Below are 18,082 nucleotides of genomic sequence, written 5' to 3' on the forward strand. Positions count from 1 at the left end.
ACAGAGAGAAATGAAAAGAGGAGGGGAAGATGGAGAGGGGGTAGAAAGAGAGACACCTGCAGACCTGCTTCACTGCCCGTGAATTGATTCCCCTGCAGGTGGAGAGCTGGGGGCTCGAACCAGGATCCTTACACCGGTCCTTGCGCTTTGCGCCACATGTGTTTTACCTACTGTGCTATGCCCAACTCCTGGCTGACTACTATTTCTATAATGATATGTCTATCTCTATATATTTGGCCATTTTTTTCTATGGTCCTGCCTTCTCTTTCTTTCTAAGTCACACCTGTACCTATTACTACTTCCAATGTCTTATCTTTCCTCTTCTCTCTCTAGGTCCTGATGGAATTAGGATTCAGAGACCTCTAGTCATCTTTCCCCTAACATTTCTCCCCTTCTAGGAATATGGGTTAAAACTGCTTTTAGTGTGTGGAAGGTAGGAGCTTTCGCTTCTGTAATTTCTCCTTGCTGGACATGGCCAATGGCAGGTCAATCCAAGCCCCCGGCCTGTTTCTATCTTTCCCTAGTGTGGTAGGGCTCTGGAGAGGTCATCTGCCCATGGAGTTCAGGATGGAATCCTAGTCTTGCTTCATTTCTTAAATTCCACACATAAGTGAGGCTATCCAGTATTTTTCTCCTGGCTTCTTTCACTTAACTTTATTCCCCCTCCAATTCCATTCATGTTGTAGCAAAAGATTATTTATTTACTTATTTATTTATTTTCCAGAGCCCTGATGGACTCTACTTCAGGTGGGGTTGGGGATTAAACCCAGGACTTCAGAACCTCAGGCATGAAAGGCTTTTTTTTTTTTAAGTAACAAAATTTTATTGATAATTCCTGGGATGGTGGTTATTGCCTCCCAAATTTGAGGGAGGATACAACGCTGTGGGTAATCACTGAGAAATCACACACTGTCCCAATGCTCCTGGCCAACACAGGATGGAGAAAGTCATTCTCCTGGACTTGGTTCAGTCTTCATTCATCCAAAGGCGGGAAGACAGGTGCAGAGGGGGTCATTACGTGATACTGGGGTGGGGCAGGGTTGTGCTGGGCCCCATGATGACCCTCTCAAACCAGGAGAGAAACACCTCCACTAGCTCTCCGGAGGTGGAATTCCAGCTCACAAGGTTCACTTCTTTCCCTTGATGAGGCTGTCACTTCCCCGGGTGAAACTTTCATCCTGGAGGTTCAGCACAAGGTTATCAGCAGTGAGAAAGATATGATTCTGAGACGTGGCGATCATCTTGGAGATATTCTGGGTTGCCCGGATATTGTGCAGTTTGGTGTATCCAGGGTTCTTGCCCAGAGCTTCTCTGAGCATCTTGACAGCCTCGGCCACACCCTCAGCCTGCACTATCTTCTGCCGCTATTCTTGCTTTGCCTTTTCCACCAAGAACTATGCTTGCCAGGCTTCCTGCTGTGCCTCTTGTTTGGCTTCTACAGCAGCTGTGGACTCGCAGCTAAAGCTCAGCTCAGTCATGACCACATTATCCAGGATGAGGCTGAAGTCCTTGGCTCTCTATGTCAGCTCCTGGCAAATCAACAGGGAAACCTGGGCCTGCTGGGTGATCAACTGGGAGGCTTGAACTTGGCTGCCACACTTCTGAGCACCTTGTTGACAATGGATGACAATACTCACTCTTCAAAGTCAAGCCCCAGGTGCTGGTACATGCTGGGAAGCTCCGTAGCATCTGGGCCAAGACAGCACAGGCAGGGAGATGTTCACTATCTACAGATTTTTAGAATTGCTGGGGGAGAGATTATTTGGGGTCTGGATCAAATGTCATAAATGATGGGGTATAGAACCAGGGGATCCTGAAGTGAAGGGCCTTGGCAAGGATGGTGTCTTGCTGCATCCTAGTGATGGCCCTGAAGGGAGGTTGGACAACATACTCTGCCACCCGAGGAAGACAGGTCCTGAAATTGGGGCAGCTTGGAATGTTCCTACTCATGACCACAGAATATGAGTTCAGATCTGCAGGGATGCAGAGGTCACATAGATGAATGTGGGCCCCAGATCAGATTAAATAGATAGGGTTTACAGTCAACAATATTCATACATCTTTCCCATATTTGGGAGCTACTCTCTTCCCTGATCCAGCTTTCTGGTCCTTTTTCCAGCCATGACATCATCTCTCCAGACAATAACTTAAATCTATCTGCATATCAGATTTCAGGCTCAGGAAAAAAATAAAAACTGGTATAGCCACAGACCCTTTGGAACATAACTAAAATATGCCTACTAGCTGTCTACAAAATGGAGACCCCCCCAAAAAACTCATCATCTGTACTATTCCAGCCTTTAGGTTCATGATTAGCCAACAATTTATTTGACTTTATATGTTAACTTTCTTTTCAGCCACCAGGTTCCAGATGCTAGCATCATGCCAACCAGACTTCCCTGGAAAGACGACCCCACCAATGTGTCCTGGTGTTCTGCTTCCCCAGAGTCCTTCACTAGGGAAAGAGAGAGATAGGCTGGGAGTATGGATCAACCTGTCAATGCCCAAGTTCAGTGAGGAAGCAATTACGGAAGCCAGACCTTTCACCTTATGCATCCCACAATGACTTTGGGTCCATACTCCCAGATGGATAAAGAATAGGAAAGCTATCAAGGGAGGGGATGGGATATGGAGATCAGGTGGTGGGAATTGTGTGGAGTTGTACCCCTCTTATCCTATGGTTTTGTCAGTGTTTCCTTTTTATAAATAAAATTTAAAAAAGGAAAAAAATGGAGAACCCCCAACTCTTCATCCATACTAGTCCAGCCTTTAGGTTCATGACTAGTCAACAATTTGTTTGGCTCTATATATTAACTCTTCTTTCAGCCACCATGCTCCAGATGCTACCATGATGCCAACCAGACTTCTCTGGGCAAATGACCCTACCAATTTGTCTTGAAACCTCTCTTCCCCAGAGCCCTGCCCCACTAGGGAAAGAGAGAGGCAGTCTGGGAGTATGGATTGACCCTGTCAATGCCCATGTTCAGTGGGGAAGCAATTACAAAAGCCAGACCTTCCACCTTCTGCACCCCATAATGACCCTGGGTCCAGATTTTCATGGGGTTAAAGAATAGGAAAGCTATCAGGGAGGAGATTGGATACAGAGTTCTGGTGGTGGGAACTGTGTGGAGTTGTACCCCTCTTATTCTATGGTTTTTGTCAGTGTTTCCTTTTTATAAATAAAAATAAAAAAAGGCCCTGTGCCCCGCCTTCCAAGTTGAACATGACCTCTTGCATGCCATAGACCATGGCACCATTCCCCAGTAGCAGCTTCAGTGTGGTGCCCGTGCCCCGGGGCCTGGAGGGCAGCCTCCCCACTAAGTCCTTGAAGTTCTGGTCCACACCTGTTCTCAAGGCCAGCAGCACCAAGAGGCAGGAAGTGGGTGCCAACCAGCCTCAGCCCCACTCCAGCATAGGACTTGGACCCTCCACACGAGGGCTTGGGCCTGGAGCATTTGTGGGAGAAAGGTCATGAATGACTTTTACATAACCCCCACCACTGAAGAGGGTCATTTGGCAACATATATCCACATTAGAGATGTATTAACTCTTTTCTTGGGCAACCTCACTTCTGGCATTGTTATCTTCTGTATAAATAGTCATCAGGTATGACTTGAAGTAGTCACTATCTGGGGCAGCATTGTTCAAAAGCAAAAGAGTGTAAACAACTTAAATGATCATCTAAGGCCTAAGGGAGGAGTAGTAATACCTTAGGGAGAGTACATTTCAGCAAAGAAAAATGACAGTATGTTTTATGTGCCATGATGGAAAGATCTTGAACATATTCTAATAACTGAGAAGAGCAAGGCTCAAAATACCATGTTGTATTTCAGCAAGCACAGAGGGAAAGAACTGGGGGAAGGATACATACTCAGCAGGTTGGCATGTGCAAAATAATAACGTTTCTTCTGATATTTCAGCCTGTGGAACAGTTGGGACTGACTCCATCATAGAAGTGAAATAACTTTATAAACAAGATGCATGTTTAAATCCCTTATTTAATTTTTAAAAAGTTTTATTTATAAAAAGGAAACACTGACAAAAACCATAGGATAAGAGGGGTATAACTACACACAGTTCCCACCACCAGAACTCTGTATCCCACCCCTTCCCCTGATAGCTTTCCTATTCTTTAATCCTCTGGGAGTATGGACCCAGGGTCATTATGGGGTGCAGAAGGTGGAAGGTCTGGCTTCTGTAATCCACTGAACATGGATAGTGACAGGTTGATCCATACTCCCAGACTATCTGTCTTTCCCTAGTGGGGCAGGGCTATGGGGAAGAGGGGTTCCAGGACACATTGGTAGGGTCATCTTCCCAGGGAAGTCTGGTTGGCATGATGCTAGCTAGCATCAGGAACCTGGTGGCTGAAAAAAAGAGTTAACATAGAGCCAAATTGTTGACTAGTCATGAACCTAAAGGCTGGAATAGTTCATATGATGAGTTGGGGGGGGGTCTTCATTTTATAGATAGTTAGTTGTCCTATTTTAGTTATATTCCAAAAAGCCCATGACTATACTAGTTTTTTTCCCTAAGCCTGAAATCTGATATGCAGGTAGATCCAAGTTATTGTCTGGGGAGGTGATGTCATGGCTGGAAAAGGATCAGAAAGCTGGACCAGGGAAGAGAGTAGCTCCCAAATATGGGAAAGGTGTATATTCTCCCCTCACCACTCCCATCACCAAGGTCTGTGTCCCCTATCCCCACCTGCATAGATAGCCACTTTAGTTCTCCCACACTCTTAGATATAGGCTGAGTTTTCTTTTCCTTCACGTTCGCATGTTCAATTCTCTATATTTCAAATATTAGTAAAGCCATTCTCTACTTGTTCTTTAACTCTTACTTGCTTCACTAAGTATAATCTCCAATTCCATCCACTTTATCCCAAAGGACACAATATCCTATTTTTTATTGCTGAATAATACTCCAATGAGTATATATGACGTAACTTTTTATGCAGTCATCTGTCAAAGGGCATTTTGATTGTTTCCAATGTTTTTCTATTGTGAATAAAGCTGCTATGAACATGGGGGTGAACATATCCTTTCAAATCAATATTATCATATTTTTTGGGTAAATGCCTACTAGTGATTGCTGGACCTTAAGGTATTTCCACTTGTATTCGTTTAAGTAATGGCCTCACCAATTTGTACTCCCACCAGTAGTGTAGTAGAGTTCCTCTCTCTCCACATCCTCTCCAGCACTTACCTTCTCTTGTTTTATTGATGGAGTTCATTCTCACAGGTGTGAGGTGGAATCTCAACATGGTTTTAATTTGTATTTCTCTAATGATGAGTGAATTGGCAGTGTTTCTGCATATGTCTGTGGGCCATGTGTTCTCTTCTTTAGAGAACCATCTATTCACATATTCTCCCCACTTTCTTTTTTTACTTGATTGATCTATTTTCTTTTGTTGAGCTGTATCAGTTCTTTAAAATTTTTTTATCTTTATCTTTATTGGATAGAGACGGTCAGAATTTGAGAGCAAAGGAGGAGATAGAGTGGAAGAGAGACAGAGAGACAGCTGCAGCACTGCTTAACCACTCACAAAGCTCTCCCCCTGCAGATGGGGACTGGGGGTTTGAAACTGGGTCCTTGTGCATTGTAACATGTGTGCTCAACCAGGTACACCACCACCTGGCCCCATTAGTTCTTTATAGATGTTTGATATCAACTGCTTGTCTGAAGGGTAGTGGAAAATATTTTTTTTCTATTTGGTGGGTTTCCTGTTTATGTTTATAAAATTTTCCTTTGATGTATAGAAGCTTTTTAATTTGATATAGTCCCATTTATTCACTCTTGATTTCATTTCCCTTGTCCATAGGTTGAACTTCAACAATATATTTTTAATGTTAAGGTCCTGAATTGTTTCACTGATATATTATTTTTTCCTTGCTTTTATTTATTTTATTTCTTTACTTGGGGATTAATATTTTACAGTCAACAATAAATACAATAGTTTGTACATGCATAACACTTCCCAGTTTTTTAGGTCCTCTGCCATCATGTTCCAGGACCTGAACCCACGTTCCGTCTCACCCCAGAGTCTTTTACTTTGGTGGAATGTACCAACTCTAGTCCAAGTTCTGCTTAGTGTTTTCCCTTCTGATCTTATTTTTTCAACTTCTGTCTATGAGTGAGATCATTCTATATTCATCCTTCTGTTTCTGGCTTATTTCACTTAACATGATTTCTTCAAGCTCCATCCAAGATGGGGTAAAGAAAGTGAATTCACCATTTTTAATAGCTGAGTAGTATTCTACTTATCTGTTGTTGGACACCTGGGTTGCTTCCAGGTTTTGGCTATTACAAATTGTGCTGCCAAGAACATAGGTATACACAAATATTTTTGGGTAGGTATGTTTGATTCCTTAGAGTATATCCCCAGGAGAGGAATTACAGGGTCATGGGGTAGGTTCACTTCTAGCCTTCTAAGAGTTCTCCAGACTGCTTTCCACAGGTGTTAGACCAATTTACATTCCCTTCAGCAGTGCAGGAGGGTTTCTTTGTCCCCATAACCTCTCCAGCATTTGTTGCTGCTATCTTTTCTGATGCAGGACATTCTCACAGGAGTGAAGTGGTTTCGGGGTGTCTCTCTCCTTCTCTGGCAGGGTGTCCTCCAGGGGAAAGGTAACGGGCTGGTTCTTTCTCACTCACGACAGGGGTGACACGAAGTAAAAGACACCAGGGGACTCTTAGCGTGAATCTAGAATCTGAGTCCTTAGAGTCCCAGAATCCTAGAGTCCGTTTATTAGCAAAATTGACATGAGTTAAATAGAAAAGCAATGGAGGTAATTATTGTTGCAATATGACAGAAATGACAGGTTTCTTAACAGTCAGCATGCCCCTAAGGTAGGGGGTTGGTATGACAGGAATTGATGAGATACAAGACAGTTATTTTCCATAACACAAGCAACTTAATTATCCAAAGGTATTTGAGAGAAGCATAGGGGTTAAACCTGTAGGGTGAGACAGAGAGAAGATGGATATCAAAAGGCCATATAGTTTGGCATTTCTCTTGTCTGGGGTCTGAGGTGTGTGATGAAGTGTGTGATAAGGTGTGTTCTTCTGTGATCAGAAGGTGACTTTGAATGAGTGAATCTGTGGCCATGTGGCCTGCAGTTAATGGAGGGAAGTACTGGGGTATCTGTGGCCTGAGAGTCAAGAAGGAAAGAACCAGGTCTGAGTTTCCCCCCTTATGCTCACCTCGGTTGAGAGAGACTTACCAAGAGGTTATCTTCTCAGACCTCCATCCAAAGATGGGGGTGGTTATCCCTAAGCTCTATCAGGCTCACACATGATCCCAACAAAGTGGTATCTCATTGTTGCCTTTATTTGCATTTCTTTGACCATCAATGACTTGGAGCACTTTTTCATGTTTATTTGCCTTTTGAATCTCTTCTATGGAGAATATTTTTATTCTGTTCATGATATATTCTTTCATGTATTTTATAGTTTCAGGTCTAATACCAAGATATTTGACCCATTTTGAGTTAATTTTGGTACATGATGTTAGGTAGTAGTTTCATTTTCTACGTGTAGTTGCCCAATTTACCCAACACCATTTGTTAGAGACTTTCTTTTCTTCCACTGGGCAGTTCTAGGCTCTTTATCATATATAATGTGCCTGTATATGTGTGGGTTTAGTTTGGGGCTCTCTGTCCTGTTCCATTTGTCCATATGACCATTTTTGTTTCACTATCACATTGTTTTAACTACTATTGTTTTGTAATATAAACTGAAGTCAGGAATTGTGGTGCCTCCATTTTTCTTCTTTTTTCCTCCTGCTATTCCTTTTTTTTCCCCCTTTTAAATAGCTCCACATAAATTTTTAGATAAGTTGTTCAATTTCCTTGAAATATGTCATTGGGATTTTAATAGGGATTGCATTGAGTCTATAGATTTCTTTTGGCAGGATTTTAATAATATTTAATAATATTTTCTTCCAATTCATGAACAGAGGATGTTCTTCCATTTTTTTGTATCATCTTCTATTTCTTTTTAACAATGTCTTATAGTTTTCATTGAAAAGCTCCTTTAATTCCTTTGTTAGATTTATATCTATGTATTTTATCTTTTTTGACTTAATTCTAAATGGGATTGTTTCCTTGAGCTCTCTTTGCTCTGGCCCATCTTTGTGTGTGTGTATGGGGGGGGGGGGGCTGAATTTGGGACCTTGAGGCCTCAGGCATTAGAGTTTGTGTGCATAACCATTATATGGTCAATCCCACCCTGGCCCATCTTTTGTATAAAGAAATGCCATAGATTTATGAGTACTGATCTTATAATCTGTTACTTTACTGAAATTATTGATGATTTCCAGTAGTTTGTTGGCAGAGTTTTTGGGGTCCTCTATGTGTAACAGCATATCATCTCCACATAATGATAATTTAATTTACTTCTTTTCAATTTGAATTCCTTTCATATTTCTTTCTTGCCTGACTGTCATGGTGAGGACTTCTAGGACTATGTTGAATAAAAGTGATGAGAGTGGACATCCTTGCCTAGTTCCTGATTTTAGAGGGAAAGCTTAACTTTTGTTATGATGTTAGCTATGGGTTTGCCTTTATTATGTTGAGGTAATTTTCCTTCAATTCCCAATTTTTTGAGGGCCTTTATCATAAATGGGTATAAAATTTTATCTTTTCTTAACAGCTGCATAGCTTAAAATAGTTCATATGGTATTGTAAGTATAGGCCCACTTGACTCTCTGCTCTGCTTCTTCTTGTTACCTTAAGTAGCTGTGTATCTTTTTCAACATAGTTCAGTTTCCCTGAACTTTAGCTGATTTACCTATAAAGTGGGAATAATAATACCCAGCACAAGATTTAGATAAAAATGCTTATTGTTCCATGTCATGTGTTATATATGTAGGTTGTTAAGATTTCAACTGTAGTACAAGGCTACTTCTTTTTTTTTTCTTTTCTTCACAAAATATTTATTAAGTGCCTTCTATATACATTAAAGGACTTTTTTTTAAAGCTGTGCACTACTGAGCTCTGGCTTGTGATGGTAATGGGGTAGAAGGGTTGAACCTTGGGCTTTTGGAGGTTCAGGCAGGATAGTCTTTCTGCATAACAATTATGCTGTTTCTCCCATTCAAAGGATAACTTGTTTTTTATTTTTCATACATGTCCAAATATGGGAAGGTTTTGGGATTGTTAAGATTATGCTGGATTACTTAAAGAGGACTTTACCAAATATTTAGGGATAAATGGAAATAAACATGATGTAACTTGTAGGTAATATATAAATGAGTATGGCCATATGTCTGTGTATATATGTATACAGCTTTGCTTGTGTGTATGTCTCTCAATTTCTGTATGCATGTGTGGAAAATGGTAGGCAAGGGGCACATTTGGTTAAATGCACACATTACCATGTGCAAAGAACCAAGTTTGAGCCCCTACTCCACACCTGTAGGGTGGTCTGTAGATGTCCAAGTTTCTGTATCTCCCTCTTCCCTTTCAATTTTTCTGTCCTATCTAATAAAATCAAAAGAAGAAAAAAAAAATGGCTGCCGGAAGTAGTGGATTTGTAGTATTGGCTCTGAACCCAGCAATAACTCTGGTGGTAATAAAAGGAAAAAATTAGTAGGCAAGGTGACCTAGCCTCTATGAGATTGTAGTATTCCCAGAATGCTCACATCCCATTGTTCCATGGCAGAAGACAGCACAACAACTGCTGTGTCTACTTGGAGGGCTCTTAAGAGTCTCTGACAGTCCATCCCATAGCCCACATTCCCATTCCAGCACAGCATTCTGTAATTTTGATTTCTTAGAGTTCTGAATATAATTCTGATTCTGAGAGTAGGTAAGGTCCTGGCCTCCAGGTAAGTTATTTCTGGCTTTTGTCCTGGGTACACTCAGCTTCTACCTGGCAATATGCCCCTTTGCCTCGGGCCATGCAGAGAGCTTTGCAGTTGGAACTTAACTGTGTACAAGTAGATCTTTTTTGTATGTTTGTTTTGTTTTTAATTTTTATTTATTAAAAGGAAACACTGACAAAAACCATAGGATAAGAGGGGTACAACTCCACACAATTCCTACCACCAGAACTCTGTATCCTGTCCCCTCCTTTGATAGCTTTCCTATTCTTTTAAGCTCCTTGAGCCTCAGTCTGCACATCTGTGGTACATTCACAGTCTCTCATGATTTTCAGGCCCATTATTAGTAGTGAAAGGGTAGTATATATAAAATCCTTGAACAAGATCTGTCTTCTGGTGTTTAGGAAATACCCATTCCATTCAGTGCTCAAACCTGCCATTATTCCTGGCTGAGGGGGAGGGGTTCTGTTTCTGAATGATCATCCAGAACAGCAGTCTAGTCCCCAACCTGTTTCCAGAAAAACTCTTCTGCCTATATCCTGCCAGGATTTTCCTGGGGGGGAGGGCAGGACTGTATTCCCACTTGCACACCTGACACAGGCCCTTAATATCCTCAGCCAAAGCTGCCTTGGCCCAGGACACTGGATCTTTCATCAACTCTGAGTGTTGTTCAGTCCAGAGACACCTGTTACACTACCTCTAATCCCCACTGATGTCCCAGGGGAAGGTATCTTGTCACCATAGATGGTTCATTCACATTCTCCTTTGCAAAGATTTGTAAAGCAATGTGAAGTTGATTACAAGTTATTTCCACCTTCACATGGAATTGTCTGTTTTTCTTATCTGTTTAGCATCATGCTTCAATGCTAAGTCCCTTTACAGAGCAGCCAGATGTTGGCTTCATCTTCTCCCTCCAGTTTACTCCACCCTAGGCTATGCTTGTCCATCTTCCATAGGATTCTAATCCATATAAGTTCTGTTCTCTGGATTTGCATAGTTAAGTACCACCTGTCTATGACATCATTATTTTTTAATTAATTAATTTTACCAAAATTACTTACTTTTATTTTTTCCATTTTCATTTGTGGTTAACAGTGGGTTACAAGATTGTAAGATTATCGTGTATAGTTCCACACAACCAAATTTGTGTGTTCCCACCCTCTCACCTCCCAAAGATAATCACTATACTTTTCATAAAACATTAGAAACAGTTTGCTGCTGCTTCTTTTTTTTCCCTTCCAGATTTATGTGTAACAGATTTCTAGAGTTCACATATAAGTGTAACCATCTGGTAGTAGTCTATCTCTTAAACTTATTTTGCTAAGCTTAATCACCTCCAGCTCTACCCATTTTGTCCCAAAGGGTATAATATCATCTTTTTAGGTTGTGGAGTAGTATTCCACGGAGTATATATCCCATAACTTCTTTATCCAGTTACCTGTTGGTGGGCATTTAGGCTGCTACCATTCTTTGGCAACTGTGAATAATGCAACTATGAACATAGGGGGCACATATGCCTATGACACCCTTTAAAGCTATTATTCTTGACTTTACAGCATATTAGAATTACCTGGGAGAACTTAAAAAAAATCACTAGTGCTGACTCCACTTTAGACTAAGTGAATCAAAGTTTCTGGGAAGTCCGAATATTGGTATCTTCTAAATGTTCCCCCAGATGGTCCTAAAAAGATCCAGGGCTATGAACCAATTCTTTAGAGAATGCACTCCTAATTTTATCTTCCCATCCTTACTGAGAGGGAGACACCTACAATTCTCATAGTCTTCAGTTTTTAGGCCTCTCATCATTCTAATCTCTGACTACTGAGTATCACTTGGTCAACATTATGTAGCAAGTATAATTTTCTATAACGAAGTGTACTGTCTATGATAAGACCAAAGCCTTATTCTATTTTTTAAATTATTAGTGATTAAATAGTGATTTTCAGGATTTTAAGATAATAGTCTAATTCCACACCACTTGCATCACCAGAGTTTTGTGCCCCTATCCCCCTCCAGTGGTAACAATAGTTCTTCTAAGGTAATAGCTATGTGCCCCTCCCTTCCCTCCTTCCCCTAGGGCCCTGAATTCACTTCCTCTCCAAGCCACACCCACACCCACATCTATTACAACTTCCCGGTGTCTTTCTTTTTTCCTTTTCTCTCTCAGGTAAGAGAGCCAGCCAGTGCCTGACTTCCTCAGGTACTTCCAGTTTTTCTTCCTTTTAAGCGATGGTAAAAAACAAAGGTTCTTGGTCATAACTGTTTTAGGTCCTGATGCAACTGGGGTTCAGAGCCCTCTAAGACTAAAGCCTTCTTTACTAATGATACTATACTTCTGTTAATATCACCTTCAACCCAAAAGAAATGATTTAAAAACCATTGATTATCAACATTATGTTTTATTATCAAATGAGCTGTTTGTATACATCCCACTTTATGATATATTTAAAGTTACTCTTCACCTTCCTTTCAACAGTTTCTGCATCTTCCTAGTCTGTGTCCACCAACATAAGAGTTCCTATTTATAAAGTTGTGGTGTAAATACACAATGGAATACTGCTTGGCTATTAAACTGGTGATGTCATCTCCTTTGGTTCATCTTGGATAGATCTTGAGGGGATCATGTTAAATGAGACAAGCCAAACTGAAAAGCATAAATATTGATAACTTAATGTTATCAATATTTATGCTTATCAAAAGGTGGAAACTAAGAAACAAGGAAAAAAATAGAGAAAACATAGGTGAAACTTAGATCAGGCATGGTGTATTGTCCAAGGCAAAGGATTCAGGGATGCAGGAAAGAGAGGAGTAGAAAGAGTATTGGGGTCTTGGTGCATGATGGTGGAAGAGGGCCTAAGTTGGGGGTGAGAATGTTTTTCAGATACTTATCAGGGGGAAATGAAAATTTTACTTATGTGATGACAGCTGTAAACCCCCCTTCAATAAAATGATTTGGAAGGGAAAAATAAGATTTACTATTTAACAACAAAACTAATGTATTCCATCTGGTGGCTATCAGAGGAGAAGGGGGAGAGGAGAGGAGAGGAATAGTCAAAGGGTCTTTCTGGAAGTGAGATGACACTAAAACTTTGGTGGTGGGTGCAGTGAATCTTACACATATATAGGGATAAAATTATACCTTTGGAATTTTGCAGTATTACAAACCAATGACAAACAGAAAGAATTTCTATTCAAATAGGTTGAAAAGTTGATTTCACAAACACAGGGATTAGTTGCAGAGAAACCTTCCAGGACTTGGTGCAATGTTTTGCAGGGCGCAGAGTGGCTACAGGGGCTCCTTCTGTTTCAACATGTCCATCCTGAGGTTAGCTAGCTATGTCTATTGCCCCTGATTTGGCATGCCCATAACAGGTATCTAACTCTCATATATTCAATACCTGCTCTTCTTAAACTTAAATAACAGATTCCATTAAAGGAGCATTAGCATGGCACTCCCGTAATTAATCTTCTCTGGAGAACTAATAGTTCAGAAGGCAGGCAGTGGAGCAAGAGCATCGTACATCACTAAGCTCATTTATCCTAATTGATTTATCTAAGAATTGCTGGGGCAGCTGGCCTTATGCCTGCTGACCCATGGTGGGGGGGGTGCCTGGAGTTGGGAGAAAGGAGCAGTGTGGATGGAGCTGGGGTTGACTTCATCCTGATCATAAGGCAGCAAACAACATAATGGGCCAGGCTTAGAAGCAGGCCAGCCCAAGGAAGCTTTTAGAGGCTCTCAGCAGCCCACAGAGTGCACCCAGATTACACATGGAGCTATTTCACATCATTAAACTCCCTCTTTCTCGTTTTTGTTTCTGGGTACTGTACACTTTCTGTGTATCAGGCTGGGTTTCAAAGTAATTGCTTTACCAAAGCAGGTGTGGCCACTGCAAGCAGACTGACCAAGCGGTACAGGGACACAGTTTCTGGTGCTTTGTTTGTGTGCTCACTGGATTTCCACCCCTGGAGCGGGTGTGATGTGCTGAGGACTTACATCTGCTCAGCCTGCCTATCTAAGTTCTGGCTGCCATTGCTGCTGGGGCCTGGGGGAGTGGGCATTCAGGACTCCCAGTGAACACTGTGGTAATGATTTCCTTTTCCATGCCCTGCTGCCTCCCCTGCCTCTAAACCCATCCTTCCTTATATTAGCTGACAATAGGCAGAAATTGGGAATGAATTCTTGTTTGGGGACAATCCTGGGCTGTATTTGATCTTGCTTCTATTAAAAAAAAGAACCAGGGCACCAACGAGACAGAGCTGATCTCACGGAGACAGACCCCTATGCCAAGCTACACCCTTCCTGGCCTCTTGTTGCTTTTCGGGGGATGCTTTGTGCCAGTAAGATTCTTTTCCAGACTCTCCGCTTCTCTCTCACAAACCTCTGAATCAATCCTTCCTAATGTTCAGTGTGTGCCGGATGTTCCCTCTGTATCTGCCCTGACTGGCATCTGTATCTTGTTTCCCCTGCTCTGGACTCCAGAGCCTATCCTGACCTCCATTTCCCCAAATTCCGTCATTTCCAGTTCTTCTCTGTACCAGTTTCCACTTGGGTGGGAATCCTGGTGGGTTCCTTGGCTTTAGTCCCTGAATCCAACCCCTTCCTTATTACCTTGGATTATGTGCTTCTTTCTGCATTGATTTCCTGGTTGTGTTTCTCATGTCCCAGCTGGAAATCTAATCCTTCCCAACAAACCAGTCCCAGAGTCTGCAGCAGTAATGTGCCACTTCCCTATCTAGCTTTTGCCAGCTTTGTTCTCTTCTCAGAGATGAATCATTGTCTCTGTATCCTTGACCAAAGCTGATGGACCACAAGAAGTCAGGCTGTTGCCATCCTCTGCCTCATGTGCCAGTTTTATCTCCCTGCCCACTAGATCAGACAGATCTAGTTAGCCACCCTGGAACTTGACAATCTTAGATCCTGTGTTTACCTCTTGTACATCTTACCCTGTTATACTACTAACTAGCAGGAAGCCTGAGGAATGAGAGACATCAGCAGACTCCATGGCTTATGTCAGTATGACCTTGGATATTTCCTTTCCATTTTCTGAGATTCAGTTTCTTTATCTGTGAGTTTAGAAGGCTAGAAATAATGACTCTGAGGTTTTTTTCCCCCCTTTGGTGTAAAGTGGAAAACAAGAGACCTCAAAGATAAGAAAGATTAATATGGTGGTTAAATGAAACTAGGTCTACTCTCCTTTCATTCCAGGGCCTTCACGTCATGCAGGACTTGGCAGTGGATTAACAGAAGACTCTCAGCACAAGGACCCTGGGATCTCACCTTTGGAAAATTGTACAATTTAATGGTAATGCAATTACAGATGTGCTGAGATTGAAGCAGCTTATCTTATCTCAAACTCATCTTCCCAACCAAGTATCAGGGCAGGTACTGATCCCTAATAGCTGCTGAAATGAATTCACTGGGCAGCTGGGGGCTCTGCAAGAAGAATTATGCATCTAAAGAAAGAGAGGATGGGAGGAGACAGGGAGATGGAGAGGAAGGGGGCAAGGAAGGAGTAAGAAGAAGGAAGAAGAATAAAGGAATAGGGAATATATATATAGATTATATATAATATATATGATATATTATATATAATAAGGAATACATATTATATAATAGGATATATATATATATAACAGAGAGAGGGATGGCAATAAAGGGAGAAAGAGAGTCAAAGAGATAGAGACAAAAGGTGGTTAGAGAAACAGAGGGAAACAGGAGGAAGGATAAAATGGTGAGAGAGGCAAAGAGGAAAGAGGGTGTAATGAAGGGAGACATAAGGATGAAAAGAATGAGAAAATATGAAGGAGACAGATGAATATGAGAAGGCAGATAGGAGAAAAGAGGTGGAATAGACTGAAATTTAATAGAGGGGAGAGTGAAGAGAGAAGAGTATGAAGGGAAAGAAAGAGATTAGAGAGTGTCAAAGAGGAAAGAGGGAGCAGAGTAGGAGGAGACAGGAAGAGGACAAGAGGATGGAGAGGAAGGGGAGGTCAGAGAGGAGCATGGTGGGAGGTGGAGATGATCATGACATGATCAGGGAAAGGAAACATGAGTAAAAGATGTAAATTCTTGAAACACAGACATTCTCAGATGCATCAGAAGCTCCACGACATCTTCAGGGAGAGAGAGAGAGAGAGATCACAAAATGACTAATAAGAACGAGTTTACATTCCTATCAGTACGAAGGCAGTTCCCAGAGAGTGAGCATAGGGGAAGGAACTTGGAGAATTTGATCCAGAATTGGAGAGAGGATTGGAAACTCTGGGAAGGAGGAAAATGTAATGATCCAAGACCCTAGAATAGGCACAGCTCTGGATAATCAGCCAGTCCCTGCAGTGAGAAGTTATTCACACTCCCTGGCAGTTTGGGGACAGCTTGAGTTCAGCACCATGGACAGCTCCCAGCTCCCTCCTCCTTTTCAGGTCCGCAGGCAAGAGCAGCAGAAGGTTGGTCCATCCCTGCACCCCTCTTCCCACCATGGCCTGGCTTCCCTCTGAAAATGACTTCTTGGGGCAGTTGGAATGCAGATATGTGAGCTGCTGAAGAGATCAATTATTTTTCAGAACATGGTTTTGATCCTGATGTTGCTTCCCTGGATCACTGAGTGGAAAGGGCTCGCGGAGAAAATGGCATTTTTATAACCTTGGCAAAATGCGCCTGTGCTGATGAGATGAGCCACCCAGTGAGCGCGCACACACACATATGATACATAACTAACCAGAAGCATAATTTTCTAAATTGAAAGCCATAATGTTTGCTGTTGGAGCTAAATATTAACAGGGTGTTGTCTCCCAATGACCCTCGGGAGGCAGCTGCCTTAGTGGGAGGCTGTTGTCATATTAAAGCAACTTGATTAAATTCCTGTCTGCTATCAGAATTAAGAAATGAATAGTTTTATGAGAGTCATGCCACAAAGGACAGGGAAATGAAATGCTCAGAAAAGTGGGCGGGGCTGGGTGCCTGCCAGCACCTGCCTTGTCATTCTGGAAAGAGTAGCATCCATCTTCCTAGGGCAGGCTCAGGATCCTGGCTCACCACTGGGCGATAGTGCTGTTCTCTCTTCTTTCTGGGAGTCCCTGCTGACCTGGTTTTGCAGGCTTCTTCCTCCCTGTTCATTTGGGAGCTGAATGGATATATGGGATTCTGCTTGAGAGTGCTCTCAATTATTCATATAGGAGGCAGTGAAATGTAACAGCTTCAACCAGGACCTTTGGAGCTAGACTGCTTGGGTTCAAATCCCAACTCACTCTAGAGTCCCAAGCATGCCCTAGCTGTTTGATTTCAGCCAAGTCACTTAACTTCTCTGTGCTGATGTTTCTTTAATTACAAAAGGAATTAAAGGAGAAGCTACTCTGCAGAGTTCTTGTGAGGATTTGATGAGCACTGAGATGCTGAGGACAGGGTTTAGTATATAGTCAGCCCCAGATAAGTATTATTATTAGCAGGACTTGATTTAAGTTGAATTGTAAGAACTTACTGTCTTACAATAAAACATTCCATTTTAACTACTCAATATGAGATTTATATTATGAGATTTTTTTTTTTTGGTTTTTCCTACTGTAGTCACTCTTTTTATTTTTACCTTATGTCTCTGACATCATTGCAAAGACTCTGCTCTTTGCTAATTTGCTTTACTTCTTTTTTGGTCATCTTTGTTTGATAGTACAGAGAAATTGAAGGGGGGTTAGATAGAGAGGAAGAGAGGCATAGAGATACCTACTTCACTGCTCATGAAGAGTTCCCCCTGCATCTGATGAGCAGAAGCTTGAACCTGGGTCCTGGCATATGGTAAATGTGCACTTAACCAGGTGTGCCACTGCCCCACCCCCAAGACTCTGTTATTTAAAGAGGTAGTCACAATGTGCTGCTTTTGTACTTCGATAAACTACTTTTTCATTAGAAAATACTTTGGTTATCCTCAGACTCAAAAAAATGTAATCAGCATTTAATTTCTTTTGGAAGAAGTAAAATAAAAACAATGGTTATTTGTGGAAGTATTATGCTTTCTGCTGGCTTAAAATGTATTTCTCAATAACTTTGTGAGGTTGTCACTGAGACCCCATTAAAATTTATTATTATTATTATTTTAATTATTAATTTATCATCTTAATCAGGAACCTTCCATAGCTACTAAGATCTGTTGGATGTCAACAAATCCCCAAAAGATCTAATCTGATGTAAAACAATAAAAAAATATGAAGCCAAATCCTACACTTGATCTGTCTTACTGAATGTCACTCTGGGGAAGACTTACT

General features: G+C 41.5%; 1 pseudogene; it reads right to left on the reverse strand.

The window, feature by feature from the left end:
• Positions 1 to 805: 805 nt before the first annotated feature.
• Positions 806 to 18,082, reverse strand: part of LOC103124585 (prohibitin-2-like) — a 263,376-nt pseudogene continuing 246,099 nt past the window's right edge.

Source organism: Erinaceus europaeus, chromosome 13 (genome assembly GCF_950295315.1).
Source record: "Erinaceus europaeus chromosome 13, mEriEur2.1, whole genome shotgun sequence".
NCBI lineage: Eukaryota > Metazoa > Chordata > Mammalia > Eulipotyphla > Erinaceidae > Erinaceus > Erinaceus europaeus.